General features: G+C 40.6%; 1 pseudogene; it reads right to left on the bottom strand.

Moving 5' to 3' along the window:
- Positions 1 to 6,782: 6,782 nt before the first annotated feature.
- Positions 6,783 to 9,830, bottom strand: LOC100717378 (cystic fibrosis transmembrane conductance regulator-like; annotated as a pseudogene).
- Positions 9,831 to 10,305: the final 475 nt, after the last annotated feature.

The raw sequence follows: 10,305 nt of genomic DNA, 5'->3' as shown, positions 1-10,305 counted from the left end.
AGCGTGTATACATCTGGAACTGAAACAGTGACAACATAAAAAACATCTGTTCAAAGGCTGGGATCACTTCAGATCTCCACTTACATTTTCTGAAGCATCACGTTTCTTTCTCCCTTAATTTTCCCTTTGAAAAAGACTAAAGTAGTCGCACAATTCCCACACATGTTCATACTCCAAACTGCACACAAGTTTGCCTGGGACAGGGCTTTTTCTCTCTAAATCTGCCTGGCTAGGACTCCCACAAGTGAGCAAAGTTTCCGCTAAGCCCAGCGATGTGACTCTATCAAGGGAGCCTGTGGCATTACTGTCTGTCCACAGGGAGTACACACAGATCTCTTTTCCTCCTCCTGGTTGGTTTTCTCTTTGTGATTAGTAATTGGCTTCTCTTGGTACGCTATGATCTATTACAAAAGCCAAACATTCAGAGGGTGAGCCGAAACGACACAATTTGGTTATAATTTATGTTAGCCCCTGACATATATATTTTTTTAAATGATTTCGTCTCTAAGCAACTGATCTCTTAGCAACAAGAAGCACCTTTATAAAGGATGGCACACAAAGAGTGATTGCTAGAAAAACCACCCGGTTCTTAAACAGCCGCGCATCATTAGCAAAACTCACCATCTTCAAGAGTCCAAAACTAGAAGTGATCAGCAGATTCAGGTAACTTTGCTATTTGCACATTTTCCTGGAAAAATAAAAAAATAAAAACTCATGCAATGTAACTATTGAAGAAAATAAAATTTTTTGAAATATGCTCATTTCCAGGTCTTACTAGTCTTAGTTAACTTTTAGCAATAAGATGTATTCTTTTGAATAATATGCTTCTTGAATTAAAAAAAAAAACAAGCTGGACATGAATTTGTGATCAGAAAACAGTTCACTTTAAAATATTTCATTGACTTGAAAATGGAAAAGGGAAATAATCTATCCTTATTTCTGTAGATTTTCATTTGAAGGGAAAAATGCACATTGTATCAAAACAGAAATGTTTGGAATGTTTCCCTGAGTGGTGTGTGCTGTTAGGTGTGCATTTTTAACCTGCTAAAATATTTAAAGAATAGCAACATTTATTTTACCCCAAACTTCAACTGTTTAATCCAGTGTCAATACTAGTAAGAAGTGATGGTCTTTTGTAAATATTCAAGGACTGCTTTTTGTTTTCTGTGTTCCACTGAACAAAAGCAAACATTTTTTTCTACTTGTGTTTATTGTTATTTTAAAAAAAGATTCATTCCAAAACTAAAAATAGGAGAAATTATAGCCATCTGTATCATATTTATTTTTTTCAGGTACTCAGGAGTTAAAAACTTAAATGCCTTTCTAGAAAATTAGAGTTGGAGATAAGAAACAATTATTTTATCCATACCCCTTGAGCAAGATTGTATAATTATAAATCCACTTGAGGATACAGTGTGTAAAGAAAAATGAGGGTTTACTAGGGAAGCAAGGCAATTTTTCTGAGTTAGAAAACTGTTACATAAAGATATGACAGACTTAAGAAAATTACAGCTTCAAAGACAATTTGGGATGGTAATGCTGACTTTTTTAAAATAAGAATTGCTGTCCATTTTTCTTTAAATTGAACTGTATGTGAACATCTTAGAAACTGCTCCCCCGCAAAGTGGATACTTTGGATACAAAGGTTAGCAATGGACATTCAAAATCAGGACAATCTCAGAATATTTGGGATTTATGGTTGCTCTGCTATACAAAGTTACCTCAGCAGCACAATATAACAGTTCTTGATTTAAAAACTGTTTGCAATTAAATGATCATTGCAATTAAAATGATCAGTATTTCTGCTGTTGTTATTGTGTCAACTTCAGACACAAAGAATTCCTTCTCATGATGACTCTGTGTGGAAGTTAGCAATGTTAGTCTTTTAATTTGAATAGCAGAAACTTTTTATTTAAAGCAATACACCATGAAAGCACAGAGTAGCATTCTGTATGTTTTGTTCTTTAGGACTAAAAATATTTATATTGCAATGTGGGGATTATTGTAGAAATGTGTTTGTGGCTCTAAAGTCAAGGAACTTAAATAAATAATTGTGTCATTTGTTGGCTGTGCCTTGATGTGTTTTCAGTTTTAAGTAAACTGTAGTCTCCAAAATAGGAAGGGGAATTTGAATGAAAGGAAAGATACAGTAGCATGCATATTCAAGTGGCAGCTGTGTCTTCAGTAGTTCTACAGTAGTTTTCAAATGATGTCTGTTGATTTGAAGTTCATGTCTTTTGATTTGTAGCTGTGCATAAGGAAACAAAGGGACAATGGCTCAGCAGAGCTTGTCATTTTGGCTGGGTGGAGAAGCCATCTGACTGAGTGGACACATAATTGTAAGACCTGAGATATATCAGGAAATACTCCGAATAGACTACCATACAGACAAGCCAATTCATTCTGCACTTTTGGGATTACACATACATGGTGAACAGTGTCAATATAAATCAGAAAATCAGAATGAGCCTGTCTAGGTCCTAGAAGTGACAGTTTCTCAGGAGAAAAGACAGCTCTAATTCCATGAATGAGCTTCCACCAAGATCTTTGTTTAGCCAACTTGATGGTGCTTTCTTTCCCTTAAACCTGAGGCTTGGGTCTGGTTTGGGATGGGTGAGAGGAGGCAATAGCAGCTCCACCGTCAGCACAGTCCTGCTGTGAGGAAACCTCCACTGCAAATGGAGCCATTTACTTTGCAGACCTTCATGGCTGAATTAGAATGATGAGGCAGGAACTTGATCAATCACTATATGACTGACTTTTTGGCAAAAGTGTCCTAACCTTCCTAGATGAACTATACTTAACATAATGTCATCTTTTTTGTGGTAAAAGGAAGAAAAATATCTGGAGCAGTCACTGTGGGCAAGGAACTTTATGAATGCCGGGCATGCTGGGCAGTTTATAGTGTGCAGTTTTGTTCAAATCGTATACTGTGCAAAGATATCACTGGTGTCTCCATTTTACACATGTGTAAATAAATCCGGTTCAGTGTTTTTCCAGGAAACAGTGAACAGTCTGACTTCCAAGCCTGAACATTCTCCTTGTGCCATATGACATAAGCAGGTATCTTAAACTGACACAGAGATTGTCCCCCTGGTCCTAGTAAAACAAAAGCTCTAAGTGATTGGGCTGGAAGTGGTGACCCAGGTCTCCTTCCCAGAAGAAGCTCCTTTGGGAGCAACTCAGATCCACCTTTCAAAGCTGTCATCGGCTCTGACAGCAGTGGCCGCAGGGTGTGTTGCCATCCCTTGCCATGATGGACTTCCCAAGGGAAATGGAAAAATGGAACAGGACTCTGAGGTATCCTTGCTGTGAAAACAGCAGAGAGTGGGCTCCATGGAAGGCATCCCTGGACTACAACAGCTAAGGACTGCCAGGTAGAGAGGAAGTCAAACAAGATCCAAAGTGGGTCAGGTGTCATGCCGCCAAAGAAGGTGGAAGAGAAGAGAAAGAGAGTTCGGGCTGGTATGGGTATGAGATGTTGGGGTTAAAATGACAATTAAGAAAGCAGAGCTTTCTTCCAAAGATGTCACTTCAAACTTGCAAAACTATGTGCCCTGTTCTTCTGACTTAGGGTGTTGCACCTCCTTCGAGTATTCCTCAAGATGAGATCAGATTTAAGACAGTTTCACTGAACAAAACTTTCTGGAGACAGTATTTGGATGGAAGACATAGGATGGGAGGCTGTGGGAACGACGAATACCCTTGGAACAAAACTCTCTGTACATCCATATTTATTTTGCGCTTCAAATCAGTCAACTCAAAAGAGCTTGAGGGTCTTGCCAAAAACCAGGCAGTTCATGTAGAGTTGGATTTGAACTCAAATTTTTGGACTGGAGCCCCTATAGCTCTTTCACCTAGGGCATCTGATGCAATTGGTAGGCAGAAACAGGCTGAGGTACTATGTGGGTCCAGAAAGATGTTGGTTCCGCAGTGATTATGCCTTGAACTTGGCACAATCATCAAATAAGCACAGAGGCAGAGCTTTACCTGCCAACTGTGTGTGGGGACCCTTGTGTTCAACCCCAGAGGAGGGACTAACACTTCTCAAAAATACGAGACAAATTTCCATTTCTTGTTCTAATTCCTCCCTGCTGAGGTACTCCTGTGAATAATTCCTCCAATACTGAATCAAAAATGGATAATGTAGGAAGTCTGAAGAGAATGCCCATGTGAAGGCTCCATTTTTATGCTAATAATCCTTCCACATAAGTGTCCAAGTAATTTTCATGCTTCTATCCCAGGCTTTATCTGCCGTCAGACTTGCCTGCCCACCATGTTTCCTGCTGGGCGTGCGGTGCTGGAACATGTGTGGTCAGCTCACTGATACCCACATACCTACCACAGACAGCACCCACCACATCCCTTCCCCAGGGAGCAACACTGCTTATTCTCTCATCTGACAACCCTGGGTAGAAGTAGAGGGCCACAGAACTTACTTCATTACTTAAGAGCATGTAAGTAAGACTATGTATTTTTTAAAAAATTGGACAAATGTATGATCAGAGGCTTCATAAAAGAAGATACATGAGTGGTCAGTAAGCTCATTTAAAAATAGTTGAAATCATTATTGATCAGAGAAATGCAAAGTAAAACCACATTCAGATGCTCCCAAAATGACTAAAAGTCAAAGACACAAAACAAGTACTGGTGAGAACGTGGAGCAACCAGGACTCTCATACACTGCAGTGGAACTTTGAAGACAGTCTGGCAGTTTCTCAAAAATTTCACCATAGGGCACAGACATTCCACTCTTACAGCTTTGCATCTGTCCATAAAAAGGCCTTGTACACTCATGTTCATAGCAGCCATATTCAAAATGACAGAGCTGTTCATTAAGAAGTGCATGGTAAACTATGGGTAGCCATGTCATAGAGTAATACTCAGCAACATGAGGAACAAACTGTGCATTTTAGGTATTTGAGGTTTATTAAATTCATTTATGCTTCAATGAAGTCTGATATCCAAAATTTGAAAATATATTTTGGGGTAGCTCATTCCAGCCATTGCAGGATGCTCCCAGCAGAATTTCTTGGCTTGGAGATTACTTGGTGCTGGCTAAAACTCTCAGAACTGTACTGTAGTCCAAGGCCCTTTCCAGTTTTTCCTTTCCTCTCTCCTTTCCCATGTATAAATAGACAGATGGAATGAAATCTAATATCACAAATGAAACCCCCTCTATACAGTAGAATTTAAAGAAAACTCAAAGAATAGCAAGGTTGATACTTTACTGTGGTGTCTGCTTATCAGCACTCCCCCTGGGGGTCCAGCAAGGTGTAACAGTGGGAACAGTGCCTAGTGCCAACTGCTAGTGGTATTAAGGCACCTCTAATTGACCTAGCCTGTGGAGCTTGGATCCACACAAGGGGGAGAGAAGAGCAAACAGGGCCAGCTTCCAGGGTCACAGGCTAAGGCAGTCACATAGAGTCAGACACTCAGAAGGGGCAGAGCTTGAGGTTTAATGATCTGAGGTCTCCATGCTGAAATTCTTTTGACTCTATTTTGTAAGAGAAATCTGATGGGAACAGGGATCCTTGTATATACCTCATCTCCTGGAGCCCTGACATGGGGCGGGTTGGGGCTGGGTCCATAGCCATGGGCCTATGCCATGGGGCTTGAGAGGTCCCATGGGTATCCCTGAGCCCAAGAGAGTGCAATGTTAAATAGCAAACAAAACCCATAGATGACAGTGACTGAAGAAAGCTCCCCTTTCTGGGAGGTTTTCTTCATGCTTAGTGAACAAGAGGACCCACATTTAATTTTGTAACTGCAGTGCTGGCTGCAGGACAGTCTGCTTAAGATGCAAGCATGTCAGAATCCCTCTGGGGAAGCTGTCAACACTGAACAGGAATCTCTGGTGGATGGAGAAAATAGGGACAGGGGATATGGGGCGGTTCTGTTTTGGAGAAGTCTGACAAAGCCTTACCTCACAGGAGGCAGTGAGATTAGAAAGGGAAAGGGAGGGGTGAGACTTTCAGAGACTCGATAGCAACTGAATACAGAAGGGAGCTCGTGGGCAATGAGAGACTGCTCAGCATCCGAAGACTCTACATTTTGCCTATCAGCCAGCCTCTTCAGTGCGCCCTCAAATACATGCTCTTGTTTCTCCCTGGATGGACCCAGCTCCCCACATTTCTCTCACTGGAATCCTGTCCCACTATTTCAGTCTCTATGAACTATCCTTGAGAAGGTCCAAGGAGACATTTTTTACTGTTAATCTCCACAGCACTTGTTCACATGGCCAAAATCATGGCCTTTTATGTATAACAAGATTGCTGTACAGCTGACCATACTAAGGCATGGTGCTGTCTGTGATGAAATGTCTGCTTCAAGTTAGAACCATTAAAACCTGTAAATGGGGCTGGGGATTTAGCTCAGTGGCATAAGCATCTGCCCATCTGTTCAATCCCTGGTACCAAAAACCAAAACAAAACAACAATAACAAAAACACCTGTAAATCCAAAGAAGCATAGTTACTCTCTTCATTTCCTTGACTTGTGATTAGTTGATTATGCATCTTCTCCATATTCCCCCATATAAAGTTCTAGTGGGGGCATATTAATAATGTTTATTACTCACTTTTCTAAAATAAGATTTGAATAAGTCTTTTTCTGAAGTACCTTTCACACAATTTAATCATCCAGACCCATGTAAATGTCCTTAGTTCTTCTTACCAAAATGTTAAACAAAACAAAACAAACAAAAAAAAAATCATCATCCATCCTTGCTTTCTGGTGGCTATTTCCTCCATAAGCAAATGTCCCAAATATTTGCACTGATCTCTAAAGCTGTATTTTTTGTACTTCTGTCTCCTCATTCAGAGCATTAATTTGGGATTAAAACTTGTGCTTACTGGAGTTATAATGGACAAAGAGCTTCATTTTGTCTGATGAGCTCATGGCCTGGTGGAAGAGACTCTTCTCTCTCCTAGTATGTTCTAGATGGAATCATACTGTGCACTTTGTTCTCTTCTATGACCAAAAATCTCTGACATCCTAACACTGCTTCTGTCAGGTTCACAGAGCATTACTGTGCAATCCGCAAATGCTAGTTTTATATCTCTTTGAATTATTTGATGTGTTTGGGGATCCATGTGAGCCCTGGGTTCATGTAGCAGGAAGATCTTTGCCTTACTGAGAAGACATCTGGTCAAGAACATCAACTGCTTGTGACCATGGCTCAGTACATAATCCCCACCCACAATGACAAAATTAAGCTTCCCAGGAAAGTGTTATATCACAGATCTGAGTCCAACCTCATCTGCAACTTTCCATATTTCTTGATCACTCCATTGTTCTGAGGGACCCAACCTTTTTCTAAAAGTTCCAGAAAAGATAAATACTTTATATGGCATCACTCCACTGTCCCAAGATACACCGTCAATCTAGATTTCACCTTTGGTGTTCTACAGTCTCAAAATAGCTAATGATACACTTTTCCCTGATCCAGTTCTTCTCAAGAGGCCCACCCTCTGGCCAGGACTTATTGAGAAGGAAATATTCTCTAATATGGTATTGCCAGCATCTACATATTTTGCAGTGAGGTCTTTGCAGTCATCTGGCCCCCTGTGGGCCAGATGTCAACTTTCTTCACCTGTTCTCAGTGATTATAACCTTTGACCGTGGGTCATCCCTGGGTGGCTTGATGGACTTGGCAGGTGCACCTTCTTTTGGCATGTTGACAAACTTAAAGACTCAGCTCACAGACTGCATCAAGCTATCCACATTAATGCTGGAGTTTACAGCCCACTGCAGTGTACTCATGATATTAATAGCTAGAGTTAGCATAATACCCACTGATCCTTCTCCCTCACCTGTTGTTAAAATGGAAATGAAGGTAACAGCAATGAAGGTGAGGACAAAAATCATTTCTATTCTCATTTTGAACCAGTGTAGTGTTGACAGTTACAAGAACCAGTTGGCAGTACGCAAATCCAGAGCTTTGCAGAGCAGGGATTCAAAGTAAGGTTGCCATCCAAAGGCACGAAAGGTCCATAGTCTTTCTAAGCCTGTAACAAGATGCGTGAAAACTGGACTCTTGCCTTCAGACTCCAGTTGTTTGAGTTGCTGTGAAGTGTGGAGGAAGTGCACTCTCAACATAATAAAAGCTGCTATCACGGATACAGTTGCCAGGAAAATGTAAGGCTGTAAAACTGAGAAGACAACTACAGCTCCAGTCACAATTAATAGCAACTGGATGAAGTCAAACATGGTAAGAGGCAGAATATCTAGAACTGCTATAGCTTCAGAGACTCTTATTAAAAATCCCTGCTTTCAAAGTGTTGAGGTTTGATATGGGCACTTGAAGAACAGAATGCAGCATTTTGTGGCATAAGATTTTTGACACAGCGATTAATGTACGCATCAGTGGCAAACCTCTGAACAATCCCAGAGCAAGCAAAGCGTCAGCTACTCCCGCATAAATGTAAGAAACTAATAGAAGCTGGTGCTGGTGACAATTACAGCTATGCTGTTACTTCCACTTTGAGTACTATTCACTTCCTGTTTAGGAAGGTTGTTTTTAAGTAGTCATAACACAACCAGAAAAACAGCCACTTTGGCCAGAAAAAAAATTAAGCACATATCAGCATAAAAAATCAAGCTCTTATGAACAGTAATGTAGTGAAGGTATGTGTTACACATGGTCACTGTATGCTCTCTGCATCATCCAAAAAAAAATTCCTTCAAATCTTCGTTAATTTCCTTATGAATTTCCAAGCCACTCTCTTGAGATAACCGTCTCGAATATATCCATTTTTTGTTAATTGACTTGCGGGGCCGTAATATTTTTCTTGAGGGGGCTGTTGTCTCTGCCCTTGGTTAACTGAGTGTGTCATCAGGTTCAACACAGACTGTGTTGTACTGCCCTGGAATGTGGGGCCAGAGTGGATCTCATTGCTGAGAAGTAGGATCACATTTCCCTGCTTAGAATTTGGAAGTAGAGACAGCCTTCTCTCCAGAGGATCATCAGAATCCTCTTCTATGCTATTCCTTTGCAATGGCGTCTTTGGTACACTTAAAAACTTTCTCATAGAGTTGATTAACTTGAAAGTGAAGTTTTCCCTTTTTTTCACCGAACTCCATTCTGTTTTAAAAGATTGGTTTGTTTTGTCTTTCATTTGTTTCATTACAGGAAACAGAAGCATCTCCTAAGGAGAAATGGTATAAAGTCTCAGTTAAGATTGTATTCCTTCTTTCTGTACCAAATTGGTCAAAAGAATCATATTCCATTTTTGTAGTTCAGAAAATGTCCCATAAAAATAGATATCTTCATATAAAATTAATATTTTGTCAGCTTTCTTTAAATGTTCCATTTTAGAAGTGAACAAATACTAGTTTTGTTAGCCATCAATTTGCAGACAGTATAACCATTCTCATCCCATGCATTAACATCTGCTCCAATGGACAAGGAGAGCCACAACCTGAGGAGTAATAGATCTACACACTTCAAGATTTATTCCTCTGAGCCACAGGCAGAATATGCACTTATCAAAACAGTTTGCTTATCTTTATTAAAGCTTGCATTAGCACCTCTTTTTAAAAGGAACCAAAACAGTTCTACTTTGGCAACACTAGCAGCATATATATGAGGAGTTCATCCATAACAAAAGCTAGAATCCATGGTAATACTGATTCCACAGCGGAAATCAGCAGGAAGTCAGTACTGTGTGTCAAGTTCAGTCCGGGCCAGCTTTTCCCAGTCCTCAGGGCCAGCCGGAGAGCGATGAAGGAGGGGGCTGCCCACAGCACACCCAGGCTGGTGTGGGGCCATGGCGCTCCAGTAGGTACCACTACTGCTGGGTGCCTCCCAGACTGGGTCCCTCGGTCCATCGCGCTCCTTTCGGGCAGCCTCTTGTGTATTTGATAGCTGCTCCTTCCTTTGATTTTGACGTAAGCAATCACTTAATTCCAGAATAGCCTTGGACACTACCTCTGAGATTCTAAAAGACTCAGAACCTCAGGGTGACACAAGAGCCCAGCTGGTTCCAATTTCCAAGCTATGTGAAAATGCTTTAGCAATGTGGCCTTTTAAATGTACCAAGCACCTTTAGTCACATTGGATGCATACTGTAGGATGGCTTAACTCAGATGCCTCTTTCCTTAAATAGACTCTTTCACGTGTAGTGCTTTTCCTGACTTCTTCAAAGTTAATGCTTTTCCTAAGACTTCCCAACATTGGCTAACACTTTAGCAGCCTCTAATACCAATAGTTTTTGGAAAATATCCAAATACTCTGAATTCATATCCTATGCCATCACCAACAGCACTTGACCATCTACTTCCTGCAGAATCCTGGTAATTCTGC

This window comes from Cavia porcellus, unplaced genomic scaffold (assembly GCF_034190915.1).
Source record: "Cavia porcellus strain 051 isolate PalLab524CR breed Dunkin Hartley unplaced genomic scaffold, mCavPor4.1 scaffold_1, whole genome shotgun sequence".
NCBI classification, from domain to species: Eukaryota; Metazoa; Chordata; class Mammalia; order Rodentia; family Caviidae; genus Cavia; species Cavia porcellus.
Note: the sequence above shows the minus strand (reverse complement) of the source record. Positions and strands in the feature narration are given on the sequence as shown.